A 17,647-nucleotide genomic window follows, 5' to 3' on the forward strand; every position below is an offset into this window, starting at 1 on the left:
GCAATGGGTTGCAATAATTGAGTGGGTACCTACTCATACCCTAACTCGCTCTGGTCTTTAAAAAAAATCACAGTCTGTGGTTTCAATGTTTCTCGCACGCCACCACCATACACTGGTGTTACTGTGTCAGAAACCTGTATGCAAGTACCAACAATAATTGTACAAAATTTAAACTCAATCGGACGACCGATGAGTGAACATAATATAAGGTAACAAACAGACATTATACAAAACAAAACTAATTTTTTTATATTAAAAGAAGATATCTACAAATGAACGTTTTCATTAGTTATTTATAGATACAATTAAAACCAAAAAATACCTATCAAATTGAGAACCTTTTATACGTCGAAAAATAAGAAATAGGTACAGTCCTCTCAAAATTAATCCACCCGTATTTACAGCAAGAACCTATCGGAAAAACATTTTTTCACGTACATTCGCAATCAGCCGAGTTACCTCCAATAAATTGTAGTCCCACGTGTACCGATATATCGATACTCCTTGAATCCTAGGGTTCGTAACGGCCTACAAATTGCCTCAGGTTTACTGTTATTTACGTGATATGGTTTTTCAACTAGCAAAGGGAAAAATCTGAAGTCAACCCCTAGCAGTTCAGTTGGAAAGCTCAGACAAATACCTACTGACAACCTATATCTATATATAAAAGGAAAAGCTGACTGACTGACTGACTCACTGACTGGCTGACTGACTGATCTATCAACGCACAGCAAAAAACTACATGACGGATCGGGTTGAAATTTGGCATGCAGGTAGCTATAATGACGTAGACATCCGCTAAGAAAGGATTTTTGAAAATTTAACCCCTAAGGGGTTAAAATAGGGGTTTGAAGTTTGTATAGTCCATGCGGACGAAATCGGGGAATGAGCTAGTATTATATAAATGAATAAATAAACGTTTATTCAGCTAAAAAAAAAATGCAGATGTTAAAAATTACAAAATAAGTAAACTACGGGCTAGAAAAGTATTAAAAACAAAAATGATGTCTTGTCATTAGGGTCATCTTCAATCAATCGCCAGCCCACTAATGAGCACGGGTCGCCCCTCAGAATGAGAAGGGTTTGGGCCATAGTCTGCCACGCTGGCCAAGTGCGAATAGGCAGATTTCACACATCTTTTTGAGAACAGTATGGAGAACACTTAGGCGCAGGTTTCCTCATTATCTCTTCCTTCACAGTTAAAACAAGTCATATTTAATTGCTTAAAACGCACATAACTCTGAAAATTTAGAGTCAATACAGTATGATTTAATAAACTTATACCTGCAAGTAAACTTTCTCTATAAAACCAAAGTTTTCAGTTATAATATTGCAATACTTTTAAAATTAAACTCTGCCGTGATATAAATCAGTAATAAACTTTTCTATGAACCTTGGGAGTTTAAAAAATATCAAATGCAATCTTAAATACTGCATTGCGTGATTCGTTATTGGCTTTGTTTACTGTTATAGTAGTTTTAAAGCCTCTGACAAATAATATAACAAATAATAAACAATTGCAGCTGGTGCTGCAAATGGTGCTGCCGGTTGCTTCCACGCAAATTTGTCCTCAAGAATTTCATCAATGAATGTAGGTATACACTTGATAAGTGTCATAATCATCATGATCAAACCATCGCCAGCTCACTACAGAGCACGGGTCTCCTCTCAGAATGAGAAGGATTTTAGCCCTAGTCTGGTCCACGCTGGCCATGTGCGGATTGGTAGACTTCACATACCTTTGAGAACATTATGGAAAACTCTCAGGCATGTTGAATTCCTCACGATGTTTTCCTTCGCCGTTAAAGCAAGTGATATTTACTTACTTAATACGCACATACTTAACTCCGAAAAGTTAGAACTGCGTGCCTAATATCGAACCCACGACCTCCGATTAGAAGGCGGACGTCCTAACCACTAGGCTATCACAGCTTATTGATAAGTGTAGTTTTACATAATTATTGTTTGAATTGTGTAATGGAAAATCTAAAAAAAAATCGGCACCGTATTTTAAAAAGAATATTCATCCCGACAAAGAATTTCTCTACTTAAGGCAAACGGCATAACTGCCTTACTAGTTTATGACTATTTCTAGATTTTCTAGTAAGTAGAAAGATCTTCCAAAAACCTAAATCCATGTGGACGAAGTTGCTAAAAGAAGTTAGTCTACAATAACGTCAAATAAACAGAATCAACACGGTAACGAATTTTATTGACCACGCGTACGTAAGTCACGCGATGTATCGTTTAAGATTTTTTCCACCACATGGATTGTGCCGAAGAAAGAAAGGTATTTTCACGGAAGGTTACCGTTCTGTGGAATTCTTTTGACATGGCATCCGACCATTAAATTGGATGATTGCTATGTGAGCCACCAGAAGTTGTACACTGAACTAACTACATAGCTAGACAAATTAAAGATGTTTTTTTCTAGGAGGAGGTAAAATCCCTAACGGACTTCTGTCGATAGACAGTAGTGTCAGACTCGCACGGACTAAAATGCCTCTCCCTCTGCGAGATCAGCACGGAACCGAATTACATTACTTCTTGCTGACCCTCTGGTTGCTCTATCCTTTTTTTCTTGCTTTTCTCTGTCTTCCATTCGCATCATTATGGCTCTCAGCATCTGACCGTATCTGTGCCACTCATCCTCGCTTGACACCATACGGGCTACCAGATTTTGGGCGTTGACACTGTCACTTGCTTCCTGTGCTGCTTTTCTAAGATCTACGCACGCGGGACATTAAAAAATCGCGTGTCTCGGGGTGTCTTCCTCTCCGAAATTGAAGATATAAGTAACTAGCTGCCCCGGCGAAATTCGTACCGCCTAACAGTCGATTCAAATTTTTTAAATTTTTCTCTCCGTAAGCACCATCCCCGTACTTCAAGAAATATTATAAAAAAAGAATTAGCGAAATCGGTTCAGCTGTTCTCGAGATTTGCAATCAGCAACACATTAAGCGATTCATTTTTATATAAAGAGAAGATGATTTTAAGCTTATTTCATGGTTTTATGATAATAATATGGTATTATTTAAAATGGGTCTTGCAACTGAGATAACAAAAACATAAACAAGTATTAAAACTATATTTCGAAGCAACCTTAATTACTTAATTATTTATTTCTATACAATAGATTCGGTAGATTAGCAAGAAGGCTGCCTTTGTACTTTTGTATAGCTTCTTCAGTATCTTGTATTGTTCATTTTGTATATACCTACATATTATGTCTGTGTGTGTGCAGTAAATATTTTTAAATAAATAAAATAAAAATCAAATAAACTTTTGCCGCTCTTAAAGTCTGCTGCCCTAGGCTAGGCTACTTCTTAGCTTCCTGTTAAATCCACCACTGCATTTTATTTATTTTATTTTATTTTATTTATTAGGAACACACACAATACATTAATTTAACACAAACTACGACACTTATAGACAAACACAGGCTGATAAATGTATCTATAAAATGTGTACACAGCATTTGCAAAATATCTAGACAAATAAAAAGAACTTAACTAACTACTTAACTAAACAATTAATAATTAAGTTACTTAGGAGATGAAATTTTGATTTGATACTATTATTCTAACAAAATGCAAGTGCTGTTGCGTTAAATATTTTTGTTATTGCGTTAATGTTAGGAAGCACATGTTATTGATTAAAGCATTAAGCCTGACCGAGTCAAAAATAGTTAAGCCCGGCGGAAGCCTGACGAAGTGAAAAGGGCGAACTAATTTATAGCCACGTATTATGTAACACCAAAAGCTAAAGAAAATCTCGACTTACACAATAATGCGCGTCCCTCAGAACAATGTGAAAAGCTCTTTCTTCAAATTATTTCTCCGTAGTTTTAGGATCATTACCTAAAATGTACCTTTTTTTTCCGAAGGGGAAATCTTCTGAAGATACCCAATCGGGTTATGTGGGATTTCTACCCACTAAAACCTCCCCGGTGGCCCTCCTCAGTGCGTTATTGAGAGGCTCCGGGAACTCTAAAGAATGTACGCCGGTGCCTCTCTCGCGCGACGTCCGTTGGACACATCCTGGAGAAAGTGCAGCCACTCGCGTCCTCGAAGTCCTAGCGCCAAGGACTATTGGTTACCTAAAATGTACCTAATAAACTTACTCATACTATCTCAATCTGTTTAGAAAAAAAACTTACAAGGACATTAGCTTACACCCGCAACTTCGTGGACTAGTTACATAGATTTTAAAACGTGTGATTCGGTTATGGTACAAATCAAATAACCATAATATGAGCTTATAATATGCGGTAACATTTTACCTATAACTTACTTAATATTATTATGATTGCATCGATTTCATCTTCAGTTTTGATTTGTACCTTGTTATGGAGAGATAAGAGGAATGTGCAACATCCGCACAAACTCAAGAGAGTTTCTGGATGTCAAGCGGAAAATGTACAATTAAGATTTGGTTGAAATGAAGAATAAAAAATGTTTCGTAATTACAGACTGACACTTCAATTTTATTTATATAGTTTAGTAATATATATAGATAGTATAGATGTTACCTATGCCCGTGGATAAGTAGATTCCTCTTACATCAATGCCTACGCCTAATGCGTACTACTACACCCACCACTCACTATTATTTCTATTGATACTTAATCTTCTAAATATATAAAAGGAAAGGGTGACTGACTGACTGACTGACTGACTGACTGACTGACTGACTGATCTATCAACGCACAGCTCAAATTGCTGGACGGATGGGGCTGAAATTTGGCATGCAAATAGCTATTATGAAGTAGGCATCCGCTAAGAAAGGGTTTTTGAAAATCCAACCCCGAAGGGGGTGAAACAGGGGGTTGAAATTTGTGAAGTCCACGCGGATGAAGTCGCGAGCATAAGCTAGTCTACTGCTAAAACTAGGAATTTATCGGTGTGAAATCACTACCAAAAATACAATGCTGTATCTAAGTACTGCTTCGTAGATACCTACTTCATAACTCCGAAAAGTTAGAGGTGCGTGCCCAGGTTCGAACCCCCGACCACCGATTAGAAGGCGGACGTCCTAATCACTAGGCTATCACAGCTTCTAGTGTTATTAGTTCTACATAAATAGTGATTTTTGCGGTACACCAGTTTCAATTACATAATCATATAGTTAGAATCGATTTTATACATTAATTAACCAAATTGCGTTGCATATTCCAGAAATTTGCGTTATTTCATGTAAACATTATTTATATAAACTCGTTCATCAATGAAAATAAATGCGTGTGTTAACCACAGTGCAATGAGTAAATACTATTCTGTTTATATTGCCTCGATGCCTCATTACGTAGACTTAATAATGATTGAGGACTCTGGCGCTTTGGTACACTGTCGATTGTTTTAAGAGGGGTTTATTTATTCGTCGTGCGCTCCAAACAAATGTAGTTTGGACCTCATTTGTATACTACAGTACGCAGCAGAAAGTTATGTACATCGGCCTTTGGAATGACATTTCGGCTTTGTAGAGCGTTGTCTCTGTCACTCATACCTCGACGTTTTGTCGGTCTCAACGACAGGGACAACATTCTACCAAATCTGCTATCTCCTTTAGAGGTCGATGTACATTACTTTCGGCCGCGTACTGCACCCAATCAAACTCATTGAAATTTTGGATTTTACTCTTCTGATTTCTAGATTAAGGAAAGCACTCCCAATTTCCGTTTTCTCCACCAGCTACAATACTAGAAACTTCAAAAGAAGAATATAAATTGATATCTTCTAGGCAGACGCATTCCGCCTTAGTCTGCACTATCACTTAGGTACTATTTGGTGTGATCACAATCATGCGCATGTGTATGTAGTTAAAAAAAAATCCACAACAGTTAGTACCTAGATATTACAGAGCGTGCTTAGGTGAAAAAATTTGTAAAGGAAAGAGTTGTAAAGGTAAAAGGAAAGACATTTACGTTATGAATTCAAACTAATTGTTTAGTCATTAAAGTATAGTTTCAAGATATTAATCACACGGTTAATAACAGTTTATCAACTTTCTACTAACGTCGTTTCAAAGCGCCTTTCGTGCGAAGCCAGTGATTATAGGTAGAGCTTTTGATTTATGAACGTACGAGGTTTAGCTAGAGCTATAAGAACGGATGTACACGGTCTGTTAAAGTAGAATGCTTCAAGCTGCAACTAAGTAGCGAACTATGGATACTGCTAAAAGAGGATTTTTGAAAATTTAACCCCTAAAGGGGTGAAATAGGGGTTTGAAATTTGTGTACTCCAAGTGGACGAAGTCGCGAGAATCAGCTAGTACCTACCCTATTAAAAGTGGAAGTGGAACGATCTGCAGAATTTATAGCGAGCCATTTTATGTCTTTCTTAGTACGAAAATAAAAGGAAATCTCTAGTCTCACCTAATTGAAGCGGTGAATGTGAAAATTCCTTCCGTGTTTACTTGTTCAGTAAGACGGCTCACTAGTGAAACGGGAACCCACACGGGTCCTTAAATAACATGTAAACGCCCCTGGTAATGCCCAGCCGTATAATTTAGGCGCTGAATAAGCCCAGAACCACTCCGTGGGCGATGGAGAGAGATGCTTGAAGTAAGTTTACAAATGTAAACACTCTTATAAGCACATTTACTTTAGTCAACATTGACAGGGTATGGACAGGGTTATTAAACAAACAAAATGCCACCGACTCATTAGTGCTATAGCACCAATGCAACCTCAGTGACGTCTGTATATCAAACGGGTCGTTCATTAGTACCTATCTAAGAAGTGGCACTGATTTATTTGGTTTTTAAATCATGAAAAATTTTGTTCACTTGGGCATATCTTGTCATTTATGTCGATGCTGGTGAGCTTCTTGCCGGTTATTTTTAGCAGAATCTTTTTCGGAACCGGCGTTGGTAGAGTTTTTATATTAGTAGCACAAGTCTTATCTTTAAATAAAATATATGTTTTGATAATCGACATTCCATTGTGATGTCGCCCCATTTGGAAGAGTGAAAGACGGACATAAAAACAAAAAAAACAAAAAAAAATATTGAACAAAATAATACAATATCGAGTTCCAATCAATCAATCAATCAGCCTGTTTGAGTCCACTGCTGGACATAGGCCTTCACACTATCCTCTGCCGTCCTCATCCATCCACTTCCGGCTACCTTCTTAAGGTCGTCAGTCCAGCGGGTTGGAGGTCGTCCTACACTGCGTTTGCCGATACGCGGTCTCCACTCCAGAACACGTCTGCCCCAGTGGCATTCGGTTCTGCGGCAGACTGCCTGCCCACTGCCACTTCAGCTGGCTAATTCTTTGAGCTAATATCGAGTTTGGTCTGAAATAAAGGTATTTAGTTAGATTCCGAAAAAAAGGAAATGGTACAGCCACAGCACGATCTGGAATCACTTAAATTTTCGGACACAAGAAAATATAAATCTGCCTCCTCTGCCTCTTTATAACAGTATTGTATAGAAGTAGGGCGTTACTTTGCGGGAATCCAGGATATACAAAGACCCAAAGTTCCTTTGCAATTGTGGATTGTGAGGTCTTCATCTCCTGAGGATGCTCCGGTGTCGGGGCGAAACGTGGTGGTGGTGCGTATTGCTTGCCTGGTGACTGCTTTTCCCTGCATGTTTAGCAGTGGGAGGGCGGGCGGTGCATGTCACATGCTGCATGTTGCACCATACAGATTTGACCTGTTTCAGCGGATTATAGCAAATTAAGCTTTTGGTTCTTTTTTTTTTAAGAATATTAGCCATGTTAAATGACTAATATTCCCCTTTCCTCTCCAACTAAGCATCAAACTTATGCTAAGAGTAGGTACAATAGTGCAACGGGCGGGGTTTGAACCGTCGACCTTTCGGTTTTCAGTCCACTCCTTTACCGGTTGAGCTATTGAGGCTCTAATTGTATACTCTTTATATATATTTTTGAGGTTGAAAGCATAACGTTGAGTTGGATACCATAAACACAAGGAAAGAGACGATCAAAATAATCGCCACAGTCCCAATGGCCATTATCTTGCCAGAATAAAATGAATCCTGTAATCCTGCATTAAGTGAGGGGCGAAAGGAAAAATCTCGTCTATTCCTTGAACATTTGTTTTACGCAAATTCACTAGGCTTATCTCGACCGCCGGATTATAGACAATCACGATTTCAAATGTATTGTGAAATCTTGTTTGAATCTTGATTTAGTACGAAGAGATACAAAATTTTATGCTTGGAGTGAGCATTAGTTAAATAAGACGCCATTTCTTGACTTAGCGATGGCTTTTTGTTAGAAATACTTTATCATAACAGGCAGTGCAAGTGTTCTATACAATCTTGACAGTTTTTTTCTAAACCTATAGGTATGGAAATATACAGAAAGAGAGATTTTATTCAGGCTCTCTATTTTAACTAACCTCTAATATGGCAGATTATATGTTATGGATTTACCCATTTATAAAGGACTAGCTTATGCTCGCGACTTCGTCCCCGTGGACTACACAATTTTCAATTCCCAATTTCACCGCCTTAGGGGTTGAATTTTAAAATCCTTTCTTAGTGGACGCCTAAGTCATAATAGCTATCTGCATGCCTAATTTCAGTCTGATCCGTCCACGTCCAGTAGTTTGAGCTGTGCGTTGATAGCTCAATCAGTCAGTAAGTCACCTTTTCTTTTCATATATTTAGACTAGAGGACTAAAAACGTATCGTGTGAAAATAAACAGTAGGAGTATTGCTTCACAAAAAATTCGTACAAAAGCCGCAGTCATTAATTTATTGTCTCAGGCATTACAATAGTAGGTACCTACTCATAGGCGGCAATTGCAAAATTACTGCACAACTGTTAGTTCATTACCGCGCCGTGGTTAAAACACGCATTCATTGTCGTTCGGATAAATCGTGTAAATATTTGGAAAATGTATCTCATAATTACAATCAATTTATTTTGTAGGCTCATTAAACATAATGCCTCGAGCACAGTGTTGTCACGATATGATCTACTTCTTGTTTGTAATGTTTCACAAAATAATATGAATAAGGCTTGTTAAACATTTTATTCGTTTTCAATTTTCTACTTGTCAAATAATAAACCTACGAAGAATGGATATGGTGAATAATAAATGCTACCAGTGATTTCATCAGCATAGATTTTGGATTACAAACTCCGTGGAAACTCTTTGATTTTCTGAGATAAAAAGTAGTATAAGTAATATGTCACTCTACAGGTCTTTCACCATATTCAAGCAAAAAATTACGTCGATCCATTGCTTATCAACATCATCATCTTGCACTTAACGTCAATGAATAAAATTATTTTTTGTATTATAATATTATAATAGCTTTGAGCTACCTAATATATACAGGGTGTAACCAGAACGCTAGGAAAATTTAGCGTTATTGTTATACTACCTAAACACAATCCAATACTAATAACCATTTGCCTTATTTTGTAGTTTTAGTGATTTAGTATTTTGCAAACCCGCAATGCATAGCGTGCAAAACCCTGGTCAATGCTTCGCTTACGACGCGGTATCGACTCCGAGTGGCCAACTTTCACAACGTTTGTTGACCACTAGTGTCAGTCAGATGTGTATGTGCAATATATCGTAAACTTTTACAAAATTATAGGGTTTTTTATAATTTTTTTTGCGTTTTTCTGTGGTATCATTTCAGTAATCATCAGTACTGTCACCTTTCTTTGTTTTTGCGAGAGTTTTGGTTATATCCTGTAGGTATATACTTAAGGTACCTATTACTTAATTAAAATATTATAATATGAAATCTAAACAGCATATACCATGTCTTCCATCTATGAAATATGTAGGTATACGAATATGATTACGACTTACGAGTATTTCTTTCGTATTTTATCATTCGGACCCTTCCATACAATAACAAGCTATGCCTTAATGCATGGTAATGCTATAAGGGGCCATGGAATCTGACACTGGGGCGACTTAATCGAATTATTCAAATAAAGAGGATTTCCGCAACTTGCAAGCGACAAGAGAATGTAAAAAGGAGATTGCCCGGGCCCTCTTTTGTGGCGTCGTGTTAAAACTTAAATTAATTTTTAAAAAATGTGTTCAAATTTAAAAAAAAATTACGATTATATGTTTTATTACGACTTTTCTTTCACTCTATTATTAAAAATATCCACAATTACAGTTAGAATCGTAAACATCCATATATTTTGAAGAAGTATTAATTAAATATAACCTCAATATCAGCAACATAAAAAATAAGATTTCTTTATAACCAGGATGAATAAATGAAAATCGTTTGCATAATATAAAAAGGTAATTATTTGTCTACAAAATAAAATTAAAACCATGGTGACATAACAATTTTATAAGGGAGGGGCCCAAAGCTCCTAAGAAAATGGGCAATCTCTTTTATATGTTTTTGTTAACGTTTTTAAGAGAGAAGTTTATTTATTTATTTTTATAAGCTTGAGTTGGTAACTGGATGTATGATCAATTTTAAAGCCCGAACTGGACATTAATTGCCATTTTTGTACCATCTTGACTAGACATAAGAAATCTAGTGGTCTTGTGTTACGCTTCTAAGGCTGTATGTCTACTGGTGCGGAAAAGAGTGGAGCGCAGCGGAGCTGTGCAAATATTAACCAATAGAATTGCATACCACTCCCGCTCCGCTTCAGTGGGCAAGGATTTGTTAAAAAAAACTACTTTAAAAATTCATACGTTTTAACGCGTAGCAGGGCGGTGCAGGAGAACACAGACCACCACCTATAGACGCCTAATAGCCGGACATCAAACATGAAACTGAACTCTTCTATTTCCCTGACTTGAAACATTCACTTAAGGCATACTTACTCAACTTCTTAGCCTTTTCTACTGTTGTCTGAAATAATTTTCGAAGAAATATTACCACGAATAATATAATTATAGATAACAAGGCGATAATAATACAGTCCGCGCCTAACACTGTCGATACATCAATCTAGACACGCCCTTACATTGCGTGGCAACTGGCATTACCTACTTATTTTTGGCTACATAACAGACTACAACTAGTTCACTCTGCCACAACTTATACATAACTTCTATTACTTATCTAGTTCTTTTTAGAGTTCCGTACCTCAAAAGGAAAAACGAAACCCTTATAGGATCACTTTGTTGTCATCTGTCTGTCTGTCTGTTTGTCTGTCAAGAAACCTACAGGGTACTTCCCGTTGACCTAGAATCATGAAATTTGGCAGGTAGGTAGATCTTATAGCTGACATTTGGAGAAAAATCTGAAAACCGTGAATTTAGGGTTAGATCAAACAAAAAAAATTAAATTGTGGTCATGAACTAATAATTAGTATTTTCAACTTTCGAAGTGAGTGACTATATCAAGTGGGGTATCATATGAAAGGTCTTCACCTGTACATTCTAAAACAGATTTTTATTTATTTTTATGCATCATAGTTTTTGAATTATCGTGCAAAATGACGAAAAAATACGACTGTAGTACGGAACCCTCATTGCGCGAGCCTGACTCGCACTTGGCTGATTTTTTATAATTAATACTTATATTGAAAATTAGCCTGTGTAATTTTAAAAGCAAATAAGTATACATCCATATCCATACCTACTTAATATTATAAATGTAAAAGTTTGTCTGTCTGTCTGCGAGCTTTTCACGGCCCAACGGCTTAACCGATTTGGATGAAATTTGGTACAGAGTTAGCTTACATCGCGGGGAAGGACATAGGCTACTTTTTATCTCGGAAAATCAAAGAGTTCCCGCGGGATTTTTAAAAACCTTAATCCACGCAGACGAAGTCGTGAGCATCAACTAGTTTTTACATAAATCTGGAAAAGCATAGACCCATTTCTTTGTTTCGAGACCGTGTCTTACAAAATTTCATAGAGTGATTGGTTGATATTATTATTAAATGAAAACCAAACTATGTTTGTATAAAAAGCGCTGGGGAGCGCCCCAGTCTTACTTCTCTTAAAATAATTTTAAAATAAAAGAACTTGTTTTGAAAATCCAATCAGGATATCTGTAACTGAACAGAGCAAGTAGTTCTATTTAGAGCTAATCCGACGGTTTTAGCTCACAAGTCTGTATTGAAGCAGTCGATTCACTGACGGAAGTAAAACCGGATTTCTTTACTTGAAGTTATACTAAGTAGTTTAGCCTCATAGGGTTGTACTAAAAATTATAAAGTCAAAACAAGGCCCATATCAAATACTTATTGTCCAGCGCGCTAGGGTTTTGATACTCGCGATTTTGTCCACGTGGTCTTTTTTTTTTGAAATTTTTCAAATCTATCAAAACTCTTTTATTTTTTGCAAGGAATTCAACCACCCACTAATTTTCAAAAACTCCACTCGAGCGAGGCCAGCATAGGTCAGCTATTATTCAATACAGCAAATTTGCGAAGATTTCCTACGGTATAATCGGTTTGCAAACATCTTACTATTACTGTGAAACTATGAAAACCGATTGAACGAAGTTGAGTTGCTTCCCCAAAGGCTAATGAGGCCAAACTATCAGTGCGCTCATTTGATTTTACGCTTTCCAATCTAGGCAACCTTACTCGACCCTAGACTTGCCAAGCGATTTTCAACTTTAATAAACATGGCTTCCTAGCATCCAACAACAAGCATTAATTTACTTAGTTGTTCGTCAGGAATCTTTGAGTGAAAACGACGTCATTCGGGGAAACAATATTTGAACAAACTTCAACTATGTATTTCATCAACTGTACTCAAGTTGTAAGGCCTTTACAAACAAAACTATTTCCAAATCTAAATACATACTTAGTATGATCTATTCAAATACGTCTATAAACAAAGTATAAATTTGTTGATAGTTTGCGAATTTACTACCCAGTTTGGAAGGTCAATTTTACGACGAAAACAATAATTTTACGGGCAAAACATCCCTAATATATCTAGTTAGAGATTATTAATAAAATTTTCCGTACCGCATGAATATCGATTCTCGTACGTTATTATAATTATTATGATGGCGATATTGCTGTTCTATAACAGTGCCAATTCTGTTGACATTTGGCCACTTTACTACCCAGTTTCGAAGGTTAGTTCATCAAAGAAACAAGGCAAAGCATCCCCAGTGGATCCAGCATAAATAATTTTACGCCCGAATTTTATTAGGTACTAGCTTAAGCTCGCGACTTCGTCCGCGTGGACTATACAAACCCCTATTTCCCCCCTTAGGGATTGAATTTTCAAAAATCCTTTCTTAGCGGATGCCTACGTCATAAGCTATCTGCATGCCAAATTTCAGCCCGATCCGTGCAGTAGTTTGAGCCGTAAGGTACGTTGATAGATCAGTCAGTCAGTCAATCCTTTCATATATTTAAGACTTACCTTTTAGTTCTAATAAATTAAAAAAGTATTTTATCAAGTTACGTAATGTAATATTTAAAATCTGGACTCACATTTAAGATCGCAAATCATACTCAAATTGAGTTGAAATATTGTATTACAATGACAATTGGGTCAATGTAAGTCATGATCACGTAGAACCTGACCCGGTTCGGCCAATTTGCAATCACGGTCGGCTTTCCGCTCTACCAGAAAGTAACCTCTTCAGGTAATTAATATTTTCAACAGTCTATTATTGCCAGTGCATTTTGATACCAATGGCTTTCGAAATAAGAACTTGAAGTGAGAACGGAACTCGAAGCTTTATTATTTACTTTGAAGCTTTGAGATCCGGAGCACGTTCCTTCGAGTTCGATCTCAGTAGTCGGTAAGCCTTTATATTGTTTCCTCTTTTTTCCTTTAATTAGCTAGACTTGCTGCAACTATGAAAAAGTGGAAAAGCCCTAGGTTATTCAAGAATTATTAATCAGCCACTTTTTAATTCCAGTAATTTGAGCTGTGCGTTGATAAATGAGTCAGTCAGTCAGTTTTCACCTTTTCGTTTTATATGTTTAGACTAGCTAATGCTCGCGACTTCGTCCGCATGGACTACACTAATTTCAAACCCTCTTTCACCCCTTAAGGGTTGAATTTTCAAAAATCCCTTCTTAGCGGATGCTTACGTCGTAATAGCATGCCAAATTTCAGCCCGATCCGTCCAGTAGTTTGAGCTATGCGTTGATAGACAGTCAGTCAGTCACCTTGTCTTTTATATAAATAGACTTATAAAATATTGATTTAGATTATTTTATACTTGATTCAATTCTGGTAAACATGAGATTTTTAACTTCCTAAATAAATACAAAATAATTTTAAAGTAAAAAACATTAGCGCAGCAGTAGCATAAGAAAGCAGATATTTACAAGTTGTTACAAAGGAAGTTACAAAAGAAAGTTTCCGAACTCATGCACGACATTGTTCCCTTCACGATGTACTAACATCAGTACCCTTATTATAAAATGTGCGAAAGTGTGTTTGTTTGTTGGTTTATTGGTTTGTTGGTTTGTCCTTCGATCACGTCGCAACGGTGCAACGGATTGACGTGATTTTTTGCATGGGTATAGATAAAGACCTACTTTTTATCCCGGAAAATAAAAGAGTTCCCACGGGGTATTAAAAACCTAATTCCACGCGGGCGAAGTCGCGGGCATCAGCTAGCTATACATAAATATCCAAAGCAAAAGAACTGAGGGAGTACCTTCAAGATATCGAAAGGTTTTCCGTTTGGCAAGCGTAGAGAAAAGTTTATAACGATGCAACGTCATAAAGTGAGCTTCCTCATTCCTGCTGCCTTCCGTAGCAAGTTTAGGTAACGACGTCAAACTGCTTGAGCTAAAAAACTAGTCACAGTATCAAAACTTTTTACTTATGATAATGTTACGTCGCTACTAAATTTTTATGTGTAAACTTTGCTGGATTCTCGGAGTTTGGTACTGCGAAAAGAATAATTTATTTAAGTGTATGTGTATGTTGAGACACTTTTAATATTTAATTTCGTTTGCTGTATAGAAGTAGGCCTAGATCTATACAGCGTAGGTACCTTACCTTTGCTCAGACTTAAGAGATAGAATTATAGAGATACTAGCTGATGCCCGTGACTCCGTACGCGTGGATTTAGGTTTTTAAAAATCCCGTGGGAACTCTTTGATTTTTCTGGATAAAAAGTAGCCCATAATATCACTCTCCAGATCTTAAACGATACCCATGCAAAAATCACGCTGATGCGTTTGCTCCGTTGCGACGTGATTGAAGGACAAACCAACAAACAAACACATTTTCGCATTTATAATAGGGTAGTGATATGAATCCGTCTTGCTTTAACTTTGGCTGAAGTCTAAACTAACTTAAAGTACGCTCTATTAAGATTTCAGCTTGAGACAGTCATGCATCATTTTGAAACCAACTCTACGCAAATTGAAACAACTAAAGAAGGCAACCATCTTTATTCGATAAATTTTTGCCACGCAAGTATTACGGTACCCGATTGTAAGTGTAATTAAGTATACTGTAGGTAGTAGATAACTATTTATTAAACTACTAGCTGATACCCGCGACTTCGTTCGCGTTTAAGATTAAGTTTTAAAAATCCCGTAGGAAATCATTGATTTTACGGGATAAAAATAGCAAAAGTCACTCTCCAGGACTTTAACTACACCCATGCAAAAAACCACGTCGATCTGTTGCTCTGTTGCGACGTGATTGAAGGACAAACCAACAAACAAACACACTTTCGCATTTATAATATGGGTAGTGATTTCGCAGCGTGATTCTCCTACGCAATAACACTATTATGTATTCTGTGACACAAATTCTTAATCCAGTCATGAAGCGTGTTCATGAGATTTTTTCAAGCGCCAACATAAACCTAGATTGCCAAATTAGGTTACTTTTATATTTTCATATGATTTCCAAGAGGTTTCTCTTGCCTTAAGTTTTTCAAAGACTTCTTAATCTAGATTTATGTAGATCTTATTGAGAAATGTGAAAATATTTTTTATATTTAATATTAATTTAATATTCTTATATTGAATAGTATTATTTAGCTCACTTGCTTTAACGGTAAAGGAAAACATCGTGAGGAAACCTACATGCCTGGAGAGTTCTCCATAATGTTCTCAACGGTTTGTGAAGTCTGCCAATTCGCACTTGGTCAGCGTGGTAGACTAAGGCCAACAATCCTTTTCCCTCTGAATGGAGACGCGTGCTCGTAGTAAGCTGGTGTTGGGTTGATCATGATGAATGTACTTACTTACTTAGAGCCTGTGCACACAACGAGGTGGCCAAACCCTACCTTCAAAGTCGAATATAATAGTACTAACGTACAGAAGTCTCACGCCTACATAATAATTATTATTAAATAGATAAATCACAGACAGGCCTGCCTTCGCTCCCGTGAACAATCTGGCCTTATTCCTTATCTACATTAATTATGGTGATCAGAATTTTTTTAGATATAAGTATTGATTTTAGTCCTCCAAATTAGCGAAATGCCCGCGAAGCATATTTATTTTTAGAAAACCAAAATAACTACATACAAGTGAATGAAAATATTATGTCAATAGCAAACCGCATTTATTCGGCACAAATAGTAATACAAAAATATCTCATACCAAAGTTCCATTAGACTGTTAAATTCTATTGGGAGGTACGGACATAAAAATAGAGCTAAGTGAAAATTTTCCTTAATATTGTGTTGGGTATGATACTATTTCAGAATGAGTTTGCTCTTTTTAGGTTTCCGTACCCAAAGGGTAAAACGGAGCCCTATTAATGTCACTGCTGTCTGTCTGTATGTCTGTCTGTCCGCGTATCAAAGGTCTCTAATTCGTAGACGAAATGATAAAACCTGCAATTTTGATACTTTCTGTAAAACGTTGACCCAAAACCGAATATTAAATTAGAAATTCAATTAAACTATTTTTCTTACTCTCATAGGATGGGACGGAAATTTGCCACAACCGGAGAGAGGACAGGCGCAGGACCGATGGCTTTTTGTGCTCTCTGAGGCACGTGGGTGATACACCACCAACTTCCTAACTCCGGGCTAATATTATTTCCAGAAAAACCCAATACCTATTTTTAGCCCGGCACAGGACTCGAACCCAGGACCTCGTCATCTGCAGTTGAACATGGTAACCACTAGACCAACGAGGCAGTTTTCTGTCATGTATAGGACAAAACATTATGTACCAACTGGTTCTTATACAACGTTAGTTTTAGTATACGCAAAACCTGAAAGTAGTTTGGTCAGAATCAGTAACAAAATCGATTGCAACTATTTTTACTGCGGGTTATATTTTGACCAAAAAACACTTTAAAATCCTGTAAGTTTGAACACCGCGTTTGAATAGTTGAATGACCGCGTGCACCAACTAATTCAAGCCGTGCAAGCAGGAGCGCGCACGCTCGACGCTAGCCATCTCGTTCGCTCACAGCCGCTTATTCGGGGTGACCATGTTTTTCGAGGACAGCGACTCAACACAACAAGCTTATAACTTCGTGAATTTTCATTAAATATTTTTGAAATTTTGTATATACATTGTTTATGTAAAAATATTCGTCACGGTGTTTCGGTTTTTGCGTATACTAAAACTAACGTCTCAACACTAGTGTCGAATAAAATTCAGTTTCATTTTGGTATATTTCAATAGCAAAGCAGGATATTTGCAGTCGCCGCGTATGAGTGTAACTTGATTAAGCACGGTTCCGGGGAGACTCAGTTACGATATTAGCATAATGCCGACTGATGTCGACTTGCGCTTAGGACACATTGAAAGAATCTT

The 17,647-nt window shown here is 37.0% G+C and overlaps 1 protein-coding gene across 1 annotated transcript in view; it reads right to left on the bottom strand.

Moving 5' to 3' along the window:
* LOC117982930 (neurotrimin-like) overlaps positions 1–17,647 on the bottom strand; it is a 563,100-nt gene that overhangs the window by 398,066 nt on the left and 147,387 nt on the right. The window lies entirely within an intron of this gene.

This window comes from Maniola hyperantus, chromosome 6, assembly GCF_902806685.2.
Source record: "Maniola hyperantus chromosome 6, iAphHyp1.2, whole genome shotgun sequence".
NCBI lineage: Eukaryota > Metazoa > Arthropoda > Insecta > Lepidoptera > Nymphalidae > Maniola > Maniola hyperantus.